Raw genomic sequence first — 22,499 nt, 5'->3', positions numbered from 1 at the left:
GGATCGAGATCACCTACAGGCCGAGTTCACCTTAGGAACATTACAGTGGTATCAGAGCTAATGACCTTGCTAGCCTGTTGGGATGATTGATAGATTTTGGGATTGGGGTAGCGTTATGACGCCAAGCAGCGATGGAGAGTGGTGGTTGAAGACACTACATGGGATTGGCAAGGAACTCGGCGAAGGTGTTGATCTTCCATTAGATTTGTTGGAAGTATGTTTGTGTAAGGTTAACCAATTACCTTCAAGATTTATATAGAGAATCCTCACATCGATTAAAGATGCCTCAAGTCAACCCAGGCTTTTAAGACACCATGACAAGGGGAAAAGGTTGGTAGTCGCAGCATGTCTCAGTGAGATCTTGAGAATATCGGCTCCTAGAACACCTTATGATGATAACACCATAATAGAGATCTTGCATTTGATTGTTGACAGCTCTTAGAGTCTAGATGACATTAGTGCTGATCCCTTTTGTAGAAAATCTACAATCTTGGAGAATTGTGCAAGTGTTAAAATGGGTAACCTCTTAGATCTTGAATTGCGAAATCTAGTTGACGACATGTTTCATCACTTTTTGGCCACCATCAAGGAAGATCATGATACTAAGGTTTTAGTTGCTATGGAGAGCCTTATGATTTCATGCATTGAGGAGATGGATGAAATATCCCAACCCATCACATATATGTTATGGGCTATTCGTAATCTTGAATGTGTCCCCTCTATAGTTGCATGTAGATTGGTCAGTCATATTTTCAAGCATTGTGAAGAAAAACTAATATCTCATTTGCATAAGTGGGAGAAAATAGATGGCAATAGTAAGGACGATGCATTACACCAGAAGAAAGGCATTATTACAGGGTTGCTTCAAGAGGAATTGTTAAATCTTTCTTCTACACTAACTTGGAGAGAACACCAAAAAATTGAAGAGGTTGCTTGCATAGATCTTGTGAAGACATGTACAGATCAAGTTATGCCCATCACCAAGGTTGTTGTTGAGACTGTGTGTTTGTCACTGAAGCTATGTCCATCACCATGGTCATATCTGTTGCCTAAGTTGTATGTCCGTCATTGTGGTTGTATCCGTCACCATAGTTGTGTTTGTTTTCGTCACTGTCATCGTGGCTATCATCGTCACCATGTCTGTTGCAAAGTCCCTCGCCATGTCTGTCACCATCATGTTTGTCACTGTTGTTGTGTCCATCACCATCATCGAGTTTATGTCAATCACCGTTATGTCCGCCATCGTCATGCCTGTCTTTGTCGTTGTGTTCGTAACCGTCATTGAGTTTGTATCCATCGTCGTTGTTGTATCCATCACCATCATCACCATCGTGGTATTCATTGTCGTCGTTGCGTCTGTCACCATTGTTGTGTTAGTCACCGTCGTCGTGTCCGTTACCGATGCCATTGTATTCATCGTCGTCGTTGCGTTTGTCACCATCATTGTGTTAGTCACCGTTGTTACATCCGTCACCATCATTACCATCATGGTATTCGTTGTCGTTGTTGTGTCTGTCACCATCGTTGTGTCAGTCACCGTTGTGTCTGTTACCGATGCTGAGCTTGTGCCTGTCATCGTTGTCATCGTCGTTGTGGTCATCCGTGTCATTATTGTGTGTCTACCAGTGCAACTATAACCATTGAGACATTGTGTTAATGTTATAACCTGATAATCACCAGGTCTGTGAATGCAGATTGCACTATCTCTAAAATATCAAACGTATGGCTTGGTATTTATATTCTCCTCCAGGCGGTGATTTTAGACTTATTAATATTGTAAACAAACTAACCACCTTGTTAGTTATTATTTAATATTAATTCTTCTAAACAAGTCACCGGTTTTATGAAGAGATGCAAAATCGACCAAGTGAAGGGATGTGTCATTTAAAGGTGACGTCCTTTAGTTTGATATTTAGAGGGTTGTGAATACAGTTTAGAAGGCACACAAAAACATAGCAGTCTGTTCTTCTAAGTATTCATCTTCCCGTGAATTGGAAAATTAGAGATATTGTTGTTCATTTAATATCGAGTATAGAGGTTTTGAACTTGCATCAAAGATTAGTGATATCTGCTTCAAACAATCTGAGTATACATACTATTTTGAAGGATCATTCTCTGCCATTAGAAACTGAACTTTAAGTCTGATTGAAGATCATAAGAATTTGTAGGAATTTACATGGTATCAGAGCCTTGTTATCAGATCTAGGGCTCTACAAATTTTCAGTGATCAGATTTTTTTTCTATTTCAGTAGTTGTCTTCCATTTCCAATGGCATATACAATCAGGCCTGAGGACAGATTCGATGGGAAGGAACATTTTGAAACATGGAAATTCAGAATCTTGATGATTCTTGAAGAAAATAATGTTAAACAGTTTGTTGATGGAGCATCCAAACAACCACCAGTTGAACCTCACAAATCCATATGGACCAATGGAAATAGAAAAGTCATTCAAATCATCTTGGATGGAGTTAAGAATGACATCGTAGCTATGCTTACAAAACACCAAATTGCCTACGATATGATGAATGCATTACGGAATGCATTTGAAGTAAATAATGCAACGAGGGTCCTTGCACTAAAAAGACAACTAAATCACATCCAGATAAAGAAAGGAGAATCAATAAACTCTTATTTCTTAAGAGTTGCTTGCATTAGAGATGAATTATCAAGCATAGGAACCATCATTAATGACACCGAACTAACGCTCATGGCCATAGATGGATTGCCAGAATCATGGGAAACATTCGCACAAGGAATAAGTGCTAGAGATCAGCTTCCGGACTTTAACAGACTCAAGAATGATTGTCTTCAGGAAGAGTCAAGAAAACTAAATAACGAAGGAAAACCAAAAGTAGAAGATGAAGAACTTCATGTTCTTAATGCCAATTCTTATAAAGGAAAGAAAAGGCACTTCAAGAAGAAAAAGGGAAATCAGAAGAATGGAAAGCCCAAGAAAGACCTTTCTAAAATAAAGTGCTTCAAATGTGAAAAATTTGGACACTATAGATCAAATTGTTTGGAAAATTCCAAACAACAGGCAAATTATACAAATGTTATTAGAGAAGAAGAAACTTATGACCCTGAGAACCGTGGCTTATATTCCTCTCTATTAAATGAAATCTCAAATAAGGCATGGGTGATCGATAGTGGATCCTCTAGACATATAACAGGATACAAAGAAACTCTAGATTCCTTGTCAGAGAAAGTTAACGGTGAAGTTACTATTGATGATAACTCCGCACACTCAGTTGAAGGAATTGGTAGTTGCACTTTGAAGCTAAAGATAGGAAATACTCCTCTTCTTAAAGATGTACTGTATGTACTAGGGATTAAAAGAAACCTAATCTCAATTACAACATTAGAAGATGATGGACACAATGTTTCATTCGTAGATGGCAAAGTATTAACTTGGGCTAAGAACTCTTCCATCAAGAAAGCTAAAGTAATTGGTCAAAGAAAGGGATATTTGTATGAACTGAATATAGAACTCAGTAAATCCATTCAAGCCCTAGTTCACGAAGCAGAAAATTCAAATGAAATATGGCACAGAAGATTAGAGCATCTAAACTTTAAAACCTTATCAACTATGGAAAAGATGGTTACCGGATTACCTAAATTAAATAAAGATCACTCTAGTATTTGTAAAGGGTGTGCTTTGGGTAAAAGTACTAGAAGTCCCTTTCATGATATTACTAGGAAAACAAATAATGTACTTGAGTTAATTCATTCAGATTTATTTGGACCTATGTCCGTTCCCTCTCTTGGAGGATTCTGGTATTATATCTTGTTCATAGATGACTTCTCTAGGAAAACATGGATTTATTTCTTAAAATGCAAAAAATTAGAAGAAATCCTACAAAGATTTAAAGAATTCAAAGCATTAACTGAAAATTTTTCATGACATAAAATTAAAACCCTTAGAACAGATAATGGAGGAGAATATACCTTAGACTTGTTTAAAAGGTTTTGTAAAGAATCTAGGATCAAGAGTGAGTACATTGTTCCTTATAACCCAAAACAAAACGGGATAGCTGAAAGAAAGAACAGGACAATTATAGAAGCTGCTAGGGCCATGATTTTTGACCAAAATCTAGAATACTATCTTTGGGCAGAAGCCTTTTGTACTGCTGTATACATTCAAAACAGAAGCCCTCACTCCTATCTTAAAGATAAGACCCCTGAAGAAGTATTTACTAAAGTAAAACCCAATATAACTCACCTCAGAATTTTTGGATGTCCTGTATACATTCATGTTCCAAAAGAAAAGAGAACCAAATTAGAACCATCTGGGAGGAAAGGTATCTTTGTAGGGTATAGTGAAACTTCTAAAGCATATAAAATTTTCATACCTAGACAGAAAACTATTGAACTTAGCAGAGATGTAATCTTTGAGGAAGATCTTGCATTCAAAAGAGCAATAAGTTCCAATGAACCCTCTCCTTTATCAAGTTCTGAAAGAATTAGTGAATATGAATCCTAGAGGGAGAACTTAGAAGAGGTCGAAGATGAATAAAGCCTTGAGAAAAGTTCAAAGAAAAGACCACTTTGGGCCATAAAAACAGTTGAAGCAGTTCAAGATTTTGCTGCACCTTTAGGATCAGTCAAAGAAAGTAAAAGACCTAAAAGATTCTCTAGTTATATAGCAAATATGATTGATTTATCCAAAACAAAGCCAACCAATCCCTCTGATACTATTAAACATCCAGCCTAGAAAGAAGCTATGACAGAAGAATATCAATCAATTATGAAAAATGATGTTTGCGAAATAGTTCCAAGGCCAAAAGGAAAATCCATTGTTTCTTCCAAATGGATATTCAAAATAAAGCATTCTGCTGATGGAAGTATTGAGAAATATAAAGCCGGATTTGTAGCCAAAGGTTTTTCTCAGAAAGAAGGGATTGATTATGAAGAAACCTTGGCTCTTGTTGTTAGATATACTACTGTTTGAGCTGTCTTAGCAATTGCCACATCTAAGGGGTGGAAGGTACATCAGATGGATGTAAAGACAACATTTCTCAATGGAAAGATTTCAGAAGAAGTTTATCTGGAGCAACCAGAATGAAACCCATGATCCTAACACCTTTGTTTGCAGACTCAAGAAAGCTCTTTATGGGCTTAAATAGGCTCCCAGGGCTTGGTATGAAAGGATTGATAAATATCTCACTGGCTTAGGATTCTCTAGGAATGAAGCCGATCCAAACTTATATTATAAAAGAGATAAAGATTGTATGGTAATATTGATATTATATGTTGATGATTTATTAATCATAGGTGATGATCATCTTATAGATTAGTGCAAGAAAGATCTAACCAGAGAATTCAAGATGAAAGACTTGGGTCTTCTCCATTACTTCCTAGGATTAGAAGTACGACAGAATGCTGATAGTATCATACTGAATCAAGGGAAGTACACTTCAGATATCTTGAAGAAATTTGGAATGTGGAACTGCAAGTCCATGTCTTCTCCAATGGAGACCAATTTGCATAAACTTAAAGAAGCAGTTGCAGAATCACCTCCAATAGATTCTACTCTCTACAGGCAAATGATTGGGTCCTTGATGTACCTAGTAAATACAAGACTTGATATTTGCTATGTTGTTCATGCCTTAAGTCAGTTTATGTGTGAACCTAAGGAGATTCAGCTAGTTGTTGTTAAACACATTGTGAGATACTTACAAGGAACTCTTAATTATGGACTCAAATATGAGAAAGTTGCTTCAGATTTGCATGGATTCACCGATTCAGATTGGGGTGGAAGTGTTAAAGATAGGAAAAGCACTTCAGGATGTTTCAGTTTAGGATCAGCTATTATTTCATGGATATGTAGAAAGCAGTCTTTAGTAGCTCAGAGCTCCACAAAAGCCGAATACATTGCAGTAGCAATGGCCTCTCGAGAAGCAGTATGGCTGAGGAAGTTACTTGTGGGATTATTTTGGCAAGCCATGAATCCTACAATTATTCATTGCGATAATCAGAGTTCCATCAAGCTCTCAGTGAATCCAGTTTTCCATGATAGATCCAAGCATATTGAAATTCCTTACCATTATGTAAGAGATATGGTAGACAGGAATTTTGTTAAATTGGAATACATTTGTACTGCAGATCAGACAACAGATATACTCACGAAACCTCTATCTAGAGTAAAGATAGAACATTTCAGCAAGAGACTTGTTATGGTTGAGTCGTAATCCATTTGTACTCTTTTGATTATTAATAAAATAATTTTATTTTTGTCAGGCTATTGACTATTATGGGCTCCACCATGTGTAATCATTATTTAAGAGGTGATGTTCTTTGAAATAATGAATACTTGTATAAAAGACATTATGAGAGATGACGATCTCTTAGATAATGTACTAAATAGTAGATTTTACGTAAGATCCAGATGAGTTTTAGATCATCTTGTGACATTGACATTGCTATGTTCATGGGTCACAAATTGGATGGATAAAGGACGAATTTTTAGAAATTTTTTGGGTTTATCCTGTATTCTGGTAGATCTTAAACTCAGGATCTCATTGTGATTTAGAAATACCAGTTTCTATGAGTCACAACATGTATCTTATCACTACTAGCAGTGATTTGTCATATCACAGGTTGAGTAATATGACATTGTGTTATGTGTTCTATGATATCACATACTAAGAAAATTTAGACAGATATAGAGTATTAATTCTTGCTTATTCATCTGTATTGATGTTACTAGATATGATATCTCTGTGTGTGATTATCAGGTTAAGAGGGAGTGTTAATGTTATAACCTGATAATCACCAGGTCTGTGAGTGCAGATTGCACTATCTCTAAAATATCAAATGTATGGCTTGGTATTTATATTCTCCTCTAGGCGGCGATTTTAGACTTATTAATATTGCAAAGAAACTAACCACCTTGTTAGTTATTATTTAATATTAATTCTTCTAAACAAGTCGCTGGTTTTATGAAGGGATGCAAAACCAACCAAGTGAAGGGATGTGTCATTTAAAGTTGATGTCCTTTAGTTTGATATTTAGAGGGTTGTGAATACAATTTAGAAGGCACACGAAAACATAGCAGTCTGTTCTTCTAAGTATTCATCTTCCTGCGAATTGGAAAATCAAAGATATTGTTATTCATTTAATATCAAGTATAGAGGTTTTGAACTTGCATCAAAGATTAGTGATATCTGCTTCAAACAATCTGAGTATACATACTATTCTAAAGGATCATTCTCTACCATTAGAAACTGAACTTTAAGTCTAATTGAAGATCATAAGAATTTGCAGGAGTGCAGCTATCATTTCTGTACGGTTTAGGCTAACCTATTGTCTGTTATTCCCTTCAGGTGTTGAATCATCTGGTTCTTCTTCATTGTTCAACATAACCTCAATGAAGTGTTCTTGCTTCTTGAAACATAATTTCCTCCGCTTGAGTTCTTGTTTGGTGGCTTCATCCAACGTAGGCTTCTTTGGCAAGGGTTTGTTGTCTTTTTTCCTATGGAGTGAATAGTGGTTTGGTGAGTAATTACGAGAAGATGAGGTTGATGATAATGCCATGCTTCGAGCTTTCTTCCGAGAGGGTTACAAAATTGAAATCCTTTACCCAACCTTTCAATGGATTTGTTAAGCCATCCATGAATAGCACGGTTCGCCATCTCTTTGATATGTTTGTAATGAGTATGGAGTCTCTAAAACTCTGTGATGTAATTGGCCACCAACCCAATATGTCTTAAATGTGCCGATTCTTTAAAGTTTTCTGGATCTTGTCCATCGACCCAATCTATTAGTTTTTCTATAAACTTGTGATAACCCTTAAATACATTCTAAATAATAAAATATAATTTCTTAAATAAGAAATTCTTCTCCATTTGAAATATGCATATAAATTTTCAATTTTATCTTAGATGATTGAGGAAAATAATGATTATGAATAATTGGATGATAATAAACAAACAATAAGTAAATACTAAATTAAACATAGTAAATCTATTTTCATAATATGCAAATCTATTTTTATAGTAAAAGAAAATGCAACTCCCGACTATGGCGAATTGTCACCTATTCAAGAGATACGACTGGTCAATGCACTGAAGCTACATATATATACAAGTGTTCGAGCAAAGGGAGGGAACCTTCGGGAGAGTAAACACAGATGAAGATTTATTAGTAGAAGGCGTCAAATAAGACATCGTGTAGACTAAAAGGAAATACACAGCGATTGACACGTTGCACACATATGACAAATACTGTCAAAATTCCAGCAGTCGATGGGCATTGTAGTTCAACATCGCACAAAGAAAGAGCATCAAAATGTAGACATCCTTGGCGTTAGTAACACATGCGATATCAAATTAAAGCAATCATATGCGGTGTTCAACGTCCATATTGCAGGAACACATAGACCCGAGTAAGGAGACACTCATCAACAAGGATCATAGCGTGCGAGGATACTTAACAACCGAAGCTTATAGCCGGAGCCCCTGAAGTAACACACGCATGAGCAAGGAGAAGCCACAGTCACCACGTGAATCACAAAAGACTATTGACTGGGAGTTGCATGAAAAGATATTTACAACTTCATAGAAGACTAAGCTACGAGATTTTTAAGAATTGAGAACCAAAAACATTGTGTAAGAATTACATAAGAGAATTCATAACCTTCTTAGAGGTCCAATAGAGTATGGATAGAGAGCATTCACTAGGAATGTGAAGTCTCTCCAAGGGAGGACTGTGTGATCAAAGGACATTCACAATCTGGATGTCGGATTCGGAATGGAATCCAAGGGAGAGATTTGCAAAAGAATCTCTTAGGGACAATATATATTGTAATGGTCAAACATATGCAAGTAATGTTTCCAGAGATCCCAAAGAGGCCTAAGGAAGACACTCTTTTTATGATAATTATCTTAGGTATAATATTTTTGTCATCCTGAATTCACACTTGGATCGCTTGGCGTACAATGACTGGGCCTCCATGATCTCGAGGACTTCATCCAAATGCCTCAAATGCTCTTCCCATGTTTTACTGTAAATAAGAATGTCGTCAAAAAATACCAGCAGGAACTTACACAACTATTTGTTGAAAGTGCAATCTATGCAGGACTGGAATGTAGCTAGTGTGTTTGTTGACCCAAATGGCATGACCAGGAACTCATAATGTTCGTGGTGACACTGGAAGGCCATTTTCTATACAACTTTCTCCCACATTCAGATCTAATGACATACGGAATGGAGATCTATTTTAGAAAAATAAACCGCATTGTGCAACTCATCAAGCAGTTCATCAATCTTGGGAATAGGGTATCTGTTTTTTATTGTCTCATTGTTCAACACACGGTAGTCCACACTTATGCATAATGTCTTCTTTTTCACTAGCACCACTAATGATGCAAAGGGGCTAGAACTGGGACAGATCCATTCTTTGTTGAGAAGTTCCTAACTTATTTTTTCTATCTCATCTTTAAACTTTTTGGGACGACAGTATGGTGTGGTGATGATTGGCTTAGTGTCGCCTTCCAATTCGATGATACACCCAAAACCTCGATGGGGAGGTACATTAGGAGGAATGTCTGCAAAAATTCTATCATGTTTATCCAAAATGACCTAAAGTTCATCATCTTGATAGTACACCCATTGACCTTTTATTAGTTTTGTTGAAAGAAAGCAATGTACAACCCATGCTACATCCTCATGCCTGAAGATGGCTTCCATCCTATGAGCTGAAACCTCCTTTGGACCATCATTTGCCATTCCCCTCAGGGCCACCTTCTTCCCAGTAACTATGAAAGTGAAGTTCATCCGTTAGAATCTCTGTGTATACTCGTCTAGAGTTTCCATCCACTAGATGCCAAGTATAACTTCCATTTCATCGAAATCCACTATGAAAAAGGTTTTTGTTACCCTGTGGTTGCCATGGTAATACTTAGCTGGGGAACTAGGTGTGTGCATGGTAAAAGTGTTCCTTTAACCACCTTGACTTGGAAACTCATATGTGGTTCTGTCTAAAAATCCCTTTGTTTTACCAGTGATGAGGTTTTGAAATTTAGAGTGACTCCAATGTCCAACATTAAAATGACCCTCTGTCCGTGAAGGATTCCCTATACCTTAAAAATTATGCACCTGTGGCTACCTGTGAGAGTGATGGTGCCCCCACGCCGTAAGAGTGCAACTATCCTTTTTGTACGGTTTAGGCTAATTTGTTGTCTGTTATTCCCTTCGAGCGTTGAATCATCTAGTTCTTCTTTACCGTTCGACTTAACCTCAATGAAGTGTTCCTGGTTCTTGAAACATAATTTCCTCCGCCTGAGTTCTTGTTTGGTGGCTTCATCCAACGTAGGCTTCTTTGGTGAGGGTTTTGTTGTCTTTTTCCTTCAGAGCCAACAACGGTTTGGTGAGTAACTACGAGAAGATGAGGCTGATGATAATGCCATGCTTCGAGCCTTCTTCCCAGAGGGCGACAAGATTGAAACCCTTTACCCAACATTTCAATGGTTTTGTTAAGCCATCCATGAATAGCATGGTTTGTCATCTCTCTGATATGTTCATATTGAGTATGGAAAGTCTCTAAAACTTCGTGATGTGATTGGCCACTGACCCGATATGCTTTAAATCTGCTGATTCTTTAAAGTTTTCTGGATCTTTGCCATCAAACCAATCTATTAGTTTTTCTGTAGGCTCCACATAAGAGTTTAGTTGGTCATGTTTGAGAGTAACCATGCCGTAATGCCACCATTCATGCGGCACTACCTCTAGATGGAGTGCACCGAATTTAATTGCTTCCTCTTCTAGGACTGAGTTGAGTTGGAGGTAGGTATTGACCTGCATTACCCATGCCTGTGCAAATATTGATCCCGATCCATCAAATGGTGATAGATTCACCTTACTTAATCTTTTTTTTTAGAATATCCTTAAAATACCCACGGTTGCTGCCACTTAAATATCTCATTCTTAATTCGGTTTAATCTTTGTATGATTTATCCCCTTCCATATTTGCATCCCTCCAATCTTCTAGTAACTGTTCTTGCTCTTCTTCAAAGTTTGGTTCCCTTGCTCTGTGGAGGGAGTGTAGGCATGGAAGGTCGAGATCTTGCCAGATGAGGGTTTTCTTTTTTTGTAACTGAGTCATGATCATTTTGTTCTCCAGATATTTTTTGTTCACCGAGTTTCCATAAGGTTTCTTCCATGAGCCGCTAAGTGTCATTAATTTGTGCTTGATTCCTTTAGAGCTCCCTCAGTAACGCCATGTTCTTCCATGAGCCACTGAGTGTCATTAATTTGTGCCTGATTCCTTTAGAGCTCCCTCAGTATTGCCATGACTTTGGAGGGAGTGGGTTCTTATGAATCTTCCATTCTATTAATTGAGTGGGACCATCATCGTTTGTGGCTATAAACCTTCATTCATTGTCCATAGGTTGGCAAGATTAGCGACTTTGATACCATTGTAATATTTAGTCCATGCTCGACTAGGAGTTAACAATGCCTTATGTTGATCGTATAGGTGATGGAGGTGGCTAGGTCGTACGGTGAGGGTGGATGTGGTGTGGCGTACAATGTATGTAATGTGCAAGCATGTGTATGGTGAGGAAGGGTGTGTGAGGTATGATGATAAAAGTGGGATCAGGGCGTATGGTTGAAACAAGGTGTGATTGTACGAAGTCCATAGCATACAGTGGATATATTTAGATGACGTACAAAGGAGTTGGATGGTGATGAAAGATGTAGTTGGCAGAGGAAGGAATTAGAATTGTCGTATGATGCAGAGGTATCACAGAGTACGTCGTACAGTGACTATGGCAAGGCCAACAAAGGGAAGGATGTTGAGCGATGGTGTTGGGGCGTACAGTGCTGATGGAAGTTGTCGTTCACTATGGAAAGGGAGGTGGTACAATGACGTGTGATTATCGATATGATTTAATCAAATTCCAGATACAGATGAGATTTGCCTATGATGCACATAATACACAATAAAGTATAGAAAGATTAAAATTTAAATAGAAGATCATAGTTGCAAATAAGGATAGCGTTCCAACTTGCCAAAATGACACCCACTGAAATTGCACAAGCTAAGTAGGAAAGATCTCTCACTTTCGAAATGGTGAACAATACTGAACTCCAACAAGAATTCACAGTACAATAAAATAATCTAAATTGCATACTGAAACAACTCAACATGAGAGACATGTATACCCCATTGAGGGAGAAACTAAGTGCGTAAACAAGATACAACAAACACCCATATAAATAATTAAAATAGAAATCGGTCTGAGATGTACTAAATCAATTAGTTCCATAAATAAATTTCCAATATCTTATTTATTTTATGACAAGAACATTACTTCATGCCACCATGATGCCTTGCCAAAAGATTCTTATTTTTCATGGACATGGATTGGATAAATGCCTGAGCCTAAAACATTTACTACATATAAAAGCCAACTCTTCATAATGAAGACGTTGCTTCCAGATATTATGGCCTACTTTAGTCATATTTTTGTAATGTTCCCACTGACACACTCGAGTTATCTTGAGGGAAAAGTACTCGAGGACAACGCCTAAGGGAAAGTACACAAGGGAATGTCTAATGGAAAGTACTTGAGGGCAACATCTGAGGGCAATGCCTGAGGGAAAAGCCTGAGGGAAAGTACTCGATTACAATACTTGAAGGCAACACGCAAGGGAAAGTACCCAAGGGCAATGCTTGAGGGAAAGTCGACTCCTAAAATTGACTTGAGGCAAGTTGTTGTAATTGCTTTGTGAAACCTATGAAGAGGCCGTATAGAGTGTTGATGAGCCATATGGTGATCCTCACAACAAAATGGTGTTTGTACTCTAGTGCAAGATGGTGTATGGTCTAGACAAATAGTGACATGCGCTTGTCAATGTATCCCCTGGTGTGCAGTGTAGGTGTTGTCCAGTAGACATAGAGGTGTGCAACACCATACGGTGGTTGCAAACACCGTTGCAAACTTGTGTGTCGCTCAATCCTTTCCAAGAAGTTGTATGAAGGATTGGAGAAGTAGAAGTACAGATGGTGTTAAGAAATGTGCAGGCATACAGTGACGGGGTTGTGGATGTTGTACAGACTGCTTGGGGAAAGAATATAGTGGTGTGCAATGAGGGTATAGAGTGAGGATTGCCTACCAATCTCTCATTACGGTGAGAGGTTCATATATATTATATGCCATGTTGAACCAATTTTGCTGAGCTTACTCAAATATAATAATCTTTTGCATAGAACAACACCACACAATTATTTTCACTAGAGATATTTTATATGCAAACACTGATGGTGCTTAAACTTGCCAAATCTGAGCAAAGTAATCCAATAAGCAGAATATGGTAGGCCACAATCCTACCAAAACTACATAAGCTAAAGAGGGAAGATCTTGGATTTTCAGAATGGTGAATAGAGTAGAACCCCAACTAGAATTTGCATTACAATAGAATCAAATTCAAGACGCATACCAAAAACATCCTACTCGCTGGTCATAAATACGTCGTTGCAGAAAAACTCCCGAGGTGTAGAATAAGTGTCGACACGGCAACAAACACCTCCAACCAAACTAAAACACGGGCATGGGATGTACATAAATCAATCGAAACCCCAAGTACAAATATTTTTGAATTAATTTGGGCCCCATATTTATTAATTAAAGTAATTAATAGAGGTCCTTTCTATTATATAATATAAATTTAAGAACCAAATAATTAATTAATTAAATTAAATTATCCATCGCCTAAAGATTTGCTTATCCTCTAGCAATTTGCCATCCGATCAACACCATTAACTCCTAAATCCCAAATCAAACGTGCAGGTAGAACATTGAGTTGACATCAAACTACCTTTGCAACACATAGTTATCCAACTCCTGATGTGGCACTCTGATTTAAACATTGTCACGCCCTACATTAAAATCCCAACGATGCGAATCTTTGAAATCGTTTGCATCATCATGCTCAACAATCTCTTCTAGTATGGCCACAGTCATAGATGCTAACAGTGACAAATTTTGCTCCGAACACAAAGATAGACACTATCACGAATAGAGCTACAGAAAGAACTTGGGCATTAGACAGAGCCTCGATGATGTGTAGAGCGTTGACGAACAATAATTCGGAGATAGACAGGTCCTCAATGGACACAACCTTGGCAGTGAGCAGAGCCTTAACGGAGAGAACCTCAACAAACAGAGCCTCAATAGACATTACCTCCACGACAGATAGAGCCTCGATGACGGACAAAACATTAGCAGAGAGAGCCTCGACAGAGAGCCTCTATGACGGCCAGAGCCTATACAATGGCCGGAGCCTTAGCAACAAGAAGAGCCCTTGGGGCGGATAGAGCCTCGACAGAGAGTGCCTTAGAGGAGAGAACCTCAGTAGAGAGAACCTAGGAAGACAAAGCCTTAGTCGATAGACGCTTGATAGATAGAACCTCGACGGTAGAGAGAGCCTCGATGAAGACAAGCTCAACAACAAATAGAGCCTTAGCGATGAGCAGAGCCTCGACAAATAGAACTTGTTGTGCATAAGGAAGTGATCGATACTCAATGAACGGAAGGCCTGGGTAATGAAATAGAGCAGTGGTAGAGCTTTTGTGACCTTGATTTGTCTATGTTGTCTTCGCATGATCCATGTAAGAAGCCTTTTCAATTTTTAGGTTTTCTCCACATGTAGGTGTAGTAGCAAGATTTAGCAGATCGTCATGTGGCTGGAGAAGCCATGTAATTATACCTTCATTCTCATCATGTGCATCACCCTTATTGTTGCCATCTAGTTTCTCCCTCTTGTTCAAATGAGATATTAGTTTGTCTTCACAATTCTTGAATACATTATTGACCAATTTGCATGTCGCCATAGAAAGGACACATTCTAGATTACGAACAACCCACATCATAGATATGGTAGGTTGAGATATTTTGTCCATCTCTTTAATGCAGAAAATGTAAGGCTCTCCATAACAACCGAAACCTTAGTATCATGATACTCCTTGATTGTGACCAATAAGTGATGAAACATATCATGGATCAAGTCTTGTAACTCTAGATCTAAGAGAAGGTTACTTTGACATTTGCACAATTCTCCAATATTGTAGATCTCCTACCAAAAGGATCACCATTGACATCATCAAGGCTCACAAAGTTGTTAACGATCAAATGCAATATCTTTATCATGGTGTTATCATCATACGGTGCTCTAGGAGCCAAAATTCTCAAAATCCCACTGAGACATGTTGCAACTGCCAACTTCATTTCCTTCTCACAGTGTCTCAATAACCTGGGTTGACTTAAGGCATCCTTAATTAGAGAAACGATGCTTTGTATAAATTTTGAAGGTAATTTGTCCACCTTACACAAAGATACTTCTAATATATCTAATGGAACATCAACACCCTTGCTAAGCTCTTTGCAACTCTTTTGTAGTGCCTTCAACCATCACTCTCCATCACAGTTGGGTGTCATAATGTGATCCAAATCTCAAAATCTCAAAACCTCTCAATCATTCCCATGGATGGGCAAAATCACTAGCTCTGATACCACTATAATGTTCCCAATGACACTCCCACATTTTCTTGAGGGAATGTACCTGAGGGAAACACTAGAGGGAAAGTACTAGAGGGCAACACCTGATGACAACAATCAAGGTCAACACTCGAGAAAAAGTACTTGAGAGTAGTGCTTGAGGGAAAGTTGACTCTTGAAATTGACTTGAAGTGAGCTGTTGTAATTGTTCCGTGAAACCCATGAAGAGGCCATACGGAGTGTTGGTGAGTTGTATGGTGATCCTCACAATAGAATGTGTTCCGTGAGGTAGCACAAGATGGCATATTGTCTAGACAAATAGTGGCATACAGTCGCTAATCTATCCCTTGGCATGCAGTGTAGCTCTTATCCAATAGATGTATAGGTATGTAACATTGTATGGTGATTGCAAGCACTATACGATAATTCTTCTCTCCAAGACGTACGATATGACTATATGGTCAGATTAAACTTGTGTCTCACTCAATCTTTCACCAAAATTGTTTCCACCAAAGATATTTTATTTGCAAACAATAATGGTTCCCAAACGTGCCAAATCCGTGCAAAGTAATGGGAGAAGCATAATAGGGTAGGCTAGAATCTTGTTTACTGTACGGGTAAACTAGATTAATGCATACAGATAACTGGAACACGAACAACAAAACTTATATTATTATTCGCATACGCCAGACATTACATACAGAGCATATCATATCACAAGATGCATTACAATGATCTCAGACGGGATATAAATACTACCATCGAACCTTCCCGAAGGAGTCCGTCGGCCACAAATATTCTATCCGTTACAAACAATTTACCGACGACGTCGGCTACAGAATACAAAAACACCGCCGGACATCACCCCGTCGGCTACAGAAACACTGCCAAGACCATCCAGTCGGCTGACACCATCCCCCCCAAAAAAACAGTCGTCTCCTAACGACTAACAAAATATCTGAGACAAATTAAAAAACAAAATACATTAACGAACTAACTGCAATAAGAAAAATCTGCTTCTATCCCATCACTTCCACATTCATCCCGTGCCTGTAGCCTCTGCTAACACAATACTGTCTCCTCAAGCTGACCTTGATAGCCACCCGTGTTGCTTTCTCTGTCCAACTCCTCGGTACCCTGAGCCAAGTGTCGCTGCACTGCCTCCAACTGGATGATCAGCTCCTCCCGAGCTCTCTACGCATCCACCAAGACAGCCTCACAGCCAACACCTACTCCCACTGCCTCTGGTACACAGAAAGTCCATGCCTGCAGCAACTTCAACTCTTCTCAACTGGTCAGACTCCCACGACTGATATCCGCAACGACTGGGGGTCTAGGGGGCAACGCCCCCGGTGGGGTCGAGGGTCCCCTCGCCGCCAAGACCAAATTAACACTCCGGAACCCACATAAAAATGCATGGAACGCACTGTTTTTGCCATTTTTTGCCAATTCCAGACTCTTTCTGGTAACCACTGCTGCTTCCCCTTCCCTTTGGCATCATCTGTTACTCATTCCGAACAACTTGAATCTGTCGTCGGTTTTTTTTTTTTTTTTTCTTTTTGTTACTCGCCCGCTGCTGTGCCTCTTTCCTATCCTGCTGGTCCCTGCCAAGAGAATGATATTAATTTCTCCGAGTTGAATTTGTCCTTCAAGCTGAACTCAACCTCCTTCGCGAGAGAACTAAGAAAAACCCGCATAAAACCATCCGCAAAACAAGAAAACTCCGAAGAAGACAAGCGTCTGCTGCAAGAACAAACGCCAAGAAGAAATCTAGGGAGAAGGCCGTGCGGCCGCGGGAATCAGAATAAAAAATCCGCGGGTAGCCAAAAAAAAATAGCCTTCCGCAGGAACATTAAAAAAAACTTTGCGGGAATGCTCTGCGGAAAGGTTTCGCGGGAGGTCCGAACAGCTGCCCGCGGGACATGTGTCCGCGGGACACAGTCCGCGGCAAATTTTTTAATTTTTTTTTTCAATTTTTTTAAATTTTTTTTTCAAAAAATATACAAAGCACCTCAAATTTGCCTCCAGGCGTCGCCATTCTGCAACGACGACAACAAGGGAATCATCTGATCATTCTGTGACGGTGACAACATCTTCCTGGCATGGTAGGATTCGTTGACTGCGTGAGGTACCTCTTGCCCGTCCCATGTTCCCAACTTTACCACTCGATTGTCGCTGACCTCCCGGATTTGATATGCTCCAAGCCATCTGGCCTTAAACTTTTCCACTTTGATTTCATTCCGACTATCGTATGCCTTACGTCTGTTCTGTGCCACCTCTGTCGCCCACTATGCCTGTGGTCGTCGCGCAACTAGATTATTTCCTTGTTGTCGGTGCCCTTCCACTAATTTTATGCTGCGGTGTAACCTTTTCTTTCCGCACGGTCCATTGACCATGTACCGAACAGTGGGATCTTTCGTTTTTCTATGTTCAGACTGTATGTTCTTCCCCTCAGCTTCAGCCATGGCAACTTTTCCTTCTTCCACTTCCCTGCATTCCTCCGGACATTCGTTTTCCTCCTTTTTCTCACCTTCATCGACCCTTAGCATATTACAACTCGGAAAGAGTTCGTAGTCTTCTATCTGCCAGTGGTAAAGGCCATTCACCGAGTCCAGGTCGTCGTCATTCGATCCTCCGTCAAGTCTCAATACTCCTTCATTCGGTTCCATTCTCCTCTTTCCTTCGTCATCACTCTCGCCTTCACTTTCAGAATCTGACGATGTTGCCTCCTCGCCAACCATTTGCGTGTGTAGGTCAATTATGAATCTTTTGCCTCCGCGCTCCATTGATAGGGTATTTCGTTTCCAATCATGTTTTACTTTTGCTTGCACCAACCAATCCCGTCCCAGAATAGCATCATATCCTTTTCTTTTCAATGGAATGACTACGAAATCCAATAAAAATGGTTACCGGTTGTGCCCTCAAGGTTCCTAACAGTTTGATCCCGTGCTGGTCCGCCGTGAGCAACTGGAATGTAGGTGGCCATAGCGTCGGCTTCCCCAACTTCTTCCAGGTATCCTCCGGTAAGATATTCACGTCGGACCCTCCATCAACAATTGTCTCTGTCAAAACATTTCCAAAAATACCCATCTCGACGACCGTCGGACGCCGTCCGAAGGTGAGTGCCAATAGCATTGGGTTTGTTGTCATCACTTCCCTACTGTCCCTTCCTGTGTCCTCCATTGCTTTCAAAAACGGTGTATGATTCAGAATGGCCGTCCGTAATTGGGGCATTGTGAGAAGGAGGTCACTTATCTTTATCGGTATCTCCGTTTGTAAGATCTGCCATGCAATGTTTTGTTCTGCGAAGGTCTTTGCCAAGGTGCCGGTGATGTCCTTCAACTGAGATGTCCTTGCCGACGATGCCTTTCCAATTTCCGCCTGCATTTCCCCCATTTTTTTTTTCTTCCGCTTGCCTCCGTGTAATTGCCAAAGCCTCCTCTACATCTGTGCCAACAGTGATCAAGTTTACTCCAGACTTTGGACACTTGGAATCTTTGTGATCGCCGGGTCTGCACCATCTGCATAATAATTTCGGTGTGTTTGCCGCTGTACAATCCCGCGCAAAATGACCCCACAAATTACATGCTTGACATTGAACGATTGGCCGTCCGTTTGCATCATACTAAGTTCGACTTCGGCTCCCATTATTATTGTTATTGTTTGCATTTTTGTTATTTTGCCCTCTGCTATTATTCCTGTACCCTTCGGATGTGGCACCATCAATGTTTGCATTTCCGTTACTGCTCGACGAGGAAGCCTGCTGCGTAAGAAGCACCTGCGGAGATCCACTTGTCTTCATGTTAAAGGGATAGTCCTTTGTTGAATGGCCCATGATCTGACAGATGTCACAAAATTGGTTCTTTGGACACGATCCTTTAGTATGACCATTGGTCTTACACTCCGTGCACCACAGTTCACTGCCTTTTGGCTCCTTCTGCATGTTTTTAAACTCCTTCATCATGCGAACCATATCCTTCTGTAGGGCACGAACCTTCTTGCTGCTACCTTCGTCATCACTGCTATCATCTCCGGCAGGCTCGTCGTCATCAGAATCAGAGGAGCTAGTTTTCTTCTTCTTTGTCTTCTGTTCACTTTCAAGATCCAGTGCTCTGTTATACGCGTCCACATATGACAACGGTGGCACAATTTTCATTTTCCTCCGCAACTTCGATCATAGGCCGTCCACAAACCATCTTTTCTGCAATCCGTCCGTTGGCTTGCTTTCCATTTTGTTTATTAAGTCTTTTAATCTCCTAGCGTAGATGCGGACAGTTTCGTGCTTCCCCTGTTTGGTATTGAAAATCTCTGCTACGATTTCATTATCATCCCGTAAGAGTTTAAATTCCGTCAGGAACTCCTTTTTAATGTTATCCCAGCTATTCAGCTTTTGTGGATCCGTATCCGAAAACCAATCAATCGCCACACCTCGTAGGGTTGCCGAAAATTGCCTGACCCATTCGTTGGCATCTGTGATTCCGTTTGCTCGCCAGATCGTCTCACATGTCTTACAATGTCGGATGGGGTCCGTTGTACCATCGCCCTCAAACTTCGGCAGCTTTTCTTTGGGTCCCGCCATCACAACATTGGAGGTCTGCAATGTCACACCGAAGGTCTGCACTCCCGCACCGACGGTCTGCACTCCCACACCGGCGGTCTGCACTCTCACATCGGCGGATTGCTCTCCCACACCGGAGGTGTCGACAGCTGCGAACCTTGGTGAAGAAGAAGGATCTTCTGAAGTTGTTTACCGCGGAAGTCTATCCCGGACAAAGAGGTCACTCCACGCTCGTGCTCCCTCGGCACTGCAAGCCGTGTGAGTTGATGCTCTTCCGTCTGAATTTTCTTCCCTCGGCGAACACAATTTCAAGAACTCATCCCGTGCTTCTTCCACCAATTCCACCCGCTGCCGAATTTCCTCCAACAATTGTTCTGCGCTCCGGTTTCCGTCGGCAATCTTCTGAAATCTTCGTCGGCGTTCGGCTTGCTGTGCCAGAATTAAATTCTCTTGCGCAGTACGGGTTCCATCTTTTTCCTTGACCTTATTCTGATCTTTGTTAAGCTGATTTGGCATTAATCTTCATTCCTCCCACCTTCCAGATTCATAAGGCAACGGCGCCAAATGTTTACCGTACGGGTAAACTAGATTAATGCATACAGATAACTGGAACACGAACAACAGAACTTATATTATTATTCGCATACGCCAGACATTACATATAGAGCATATCATATCACAAGATGCATTACAATGATCCCAGACAGGATATAAATACTACCGCTGAACCTTCCCGAAGGAGTCCGTCGGCCACAAATATTCTATCCGTTACAAACTATTTACCGACGACATCGGCTACAAAATATAGGAACACCGCCGGACATCACCCCGTCGGCTACAGAAACACCGTCGAGACCATCCAATCGGCTGACAAATCCTACCGAAACTGCATAAGCCAAATAGAGAAGTTCTTTCACTTTTGAAGTGGCAAATAGAGCAGAAATAAACTAGACTTTGTAGTAAAATAGAATCAATTCAAGATGCACACTAAAAACATCCTTGATACTAATGTATTGTTCCCAACAACACACCAAAGTTTTCTTGAGGGAAAAGTTCCCAATGGAAACAGTTGAAGGCAATGCCCAAGGGAAATGCTAAGGGAAGGTACCCGAGGGCAACACTTGATGGCAACAATCAAGGGCAACATGATTGGGAAACTACTCGAGGGAAAGTCGAGACTCCCAAAATTGACTTGTGGCAAGTTGTTGTAATTGTTTCATTAAACCCATCAAGAGGTCGTATGGAGTGCTAGTGAGTTGTACAATGACCCTCACAATAGAATGGTGTCCGTATGGCAGTACAAGATGGTGTACGTTTTAGACAAATAGTAACAGACGGTTGCCAATGTATCTCCTGGCGTATAGTGTAGTTGTTGTCCAATGGACATACTGGTATGCTAGACCATATAGTGATTGCAAGCATTGTACGATAATCCCTCTCTTCGACATGTACGATATGACCATATTGTTAAATCAAACTTGTGTGCTGCTCAATTGTTTTCGAGCAGTCATGCAGAGGATTGGGGCAGTGGAAGTATAGATGGTGATAAGAAATGTGCGGGCATATAGTGACAGAGTTGTGTTATTGTACGAACTAATTGAGGGAAGAATATAATGGTAAGTAGTGAGGGTATAGAGTGAGGAATTCCTACTAATATTCCATGTAAATTGAGAGGTTCATATATAGTATATGTTGCGTCAGACCAATGGCGTCGAGGTTACTCAAATATAATAATCTTTCACACAGACAAAGACATGCAATTGTTGCCACCAAAGGTATTTTATTTGCAAATAGTTATGGTGCTCAAACTTGGCACATTTGAGCAAAGAAATCAATAAGTAGAATAGGGTAGGCCAAAATCGTTTTGAAACTGTATAAGCCAAATAGGGAAGATCTTTCACTTCCGAAAAGCAAATAGAGCAAAAATCCAACTGGAATTCGCAATACAATAGAATCAATTCAAGATTCACATCAAAAATATCCTTGATATTGCTGTAATGTTCCCAATGACACACCCGATTTTTCTCGATGAAAAAGTACTTGAGAGAAATACTTGAAGGCAATGCCCAAGGGTAAGTACTTGAGGGCAACACTAGAGGGGAAGTACCCGAGGGCAATGCCCGATGAGAACAGTTGAGGGAAACACTCAAGGGAAAGTACCTGAGGGCAATGCCTAAGGGAAAGTTGACTCCCAAAATTGACTCAAGGCAAGCTGTTGTAATTGTTCTGTGAAACCCATGAAGAGGTTGTACGGAATGTTGGTGAGCTATACATTGATCCTCACGACAAAATGTTGTTTGTACGATAGTGCAAGATGGCGTACAGTCTAGATAAATAGTGACATGTGGTCGCCAATGTATCCCTTGCATACGGTGTAGCTATTGTCCAATGGATGTATAGGTATGCAACATCGTACGGCGATTAGAAGCACCGTATGATAAT

General features: G+C 40.1%; 1 protein-coding gene and 1 non-coding gene across 3 annotated transcripts in view; one reads left to right on the top strand and one right to left on the bottom strand.

The window, feature by feature from the left end:
* The window catches only part of LOC149539255 (S-adenosyl-L-methionine-dependent methyltransferases superfamily protein), a 227,794-nt gene that overhangs the window by 189,004 nt on the left and 16,291 nt on the right, over window positions 1–22,499 (top strand). The window lies entirely within an intron of this gene.
* LOC149539256 (small nucleolar RNA snoR122) lies at window positions 2,048–2,121 on the bottom strand. Its single transcript, XR_016356601.1, has one exon. It is a non-coding gene; the product is annotated as a small nucleolar RNA snoR122 (small nucleolar RNA).

Source organism: Cupressus sempervirens, chromosome 9, assembly GCF_028749045.1.
Source record: "Cupressus sempervirens isolate cs-2001-9-10 chromosome 9, ASM2874904v1, whole genome shotgun sequence".
NCBI lineage: Eukaryota > Viridiplantae > Streptophyta > Pinopsida > Cupressales > Cupressaceae > Cupressus > Cupressus sempervirens.
The sequence above is the reverse complement of the archived record's forward strand: the minus strand, read 5'-3'. Positions and strand labels throughout refer to the sequence as shown.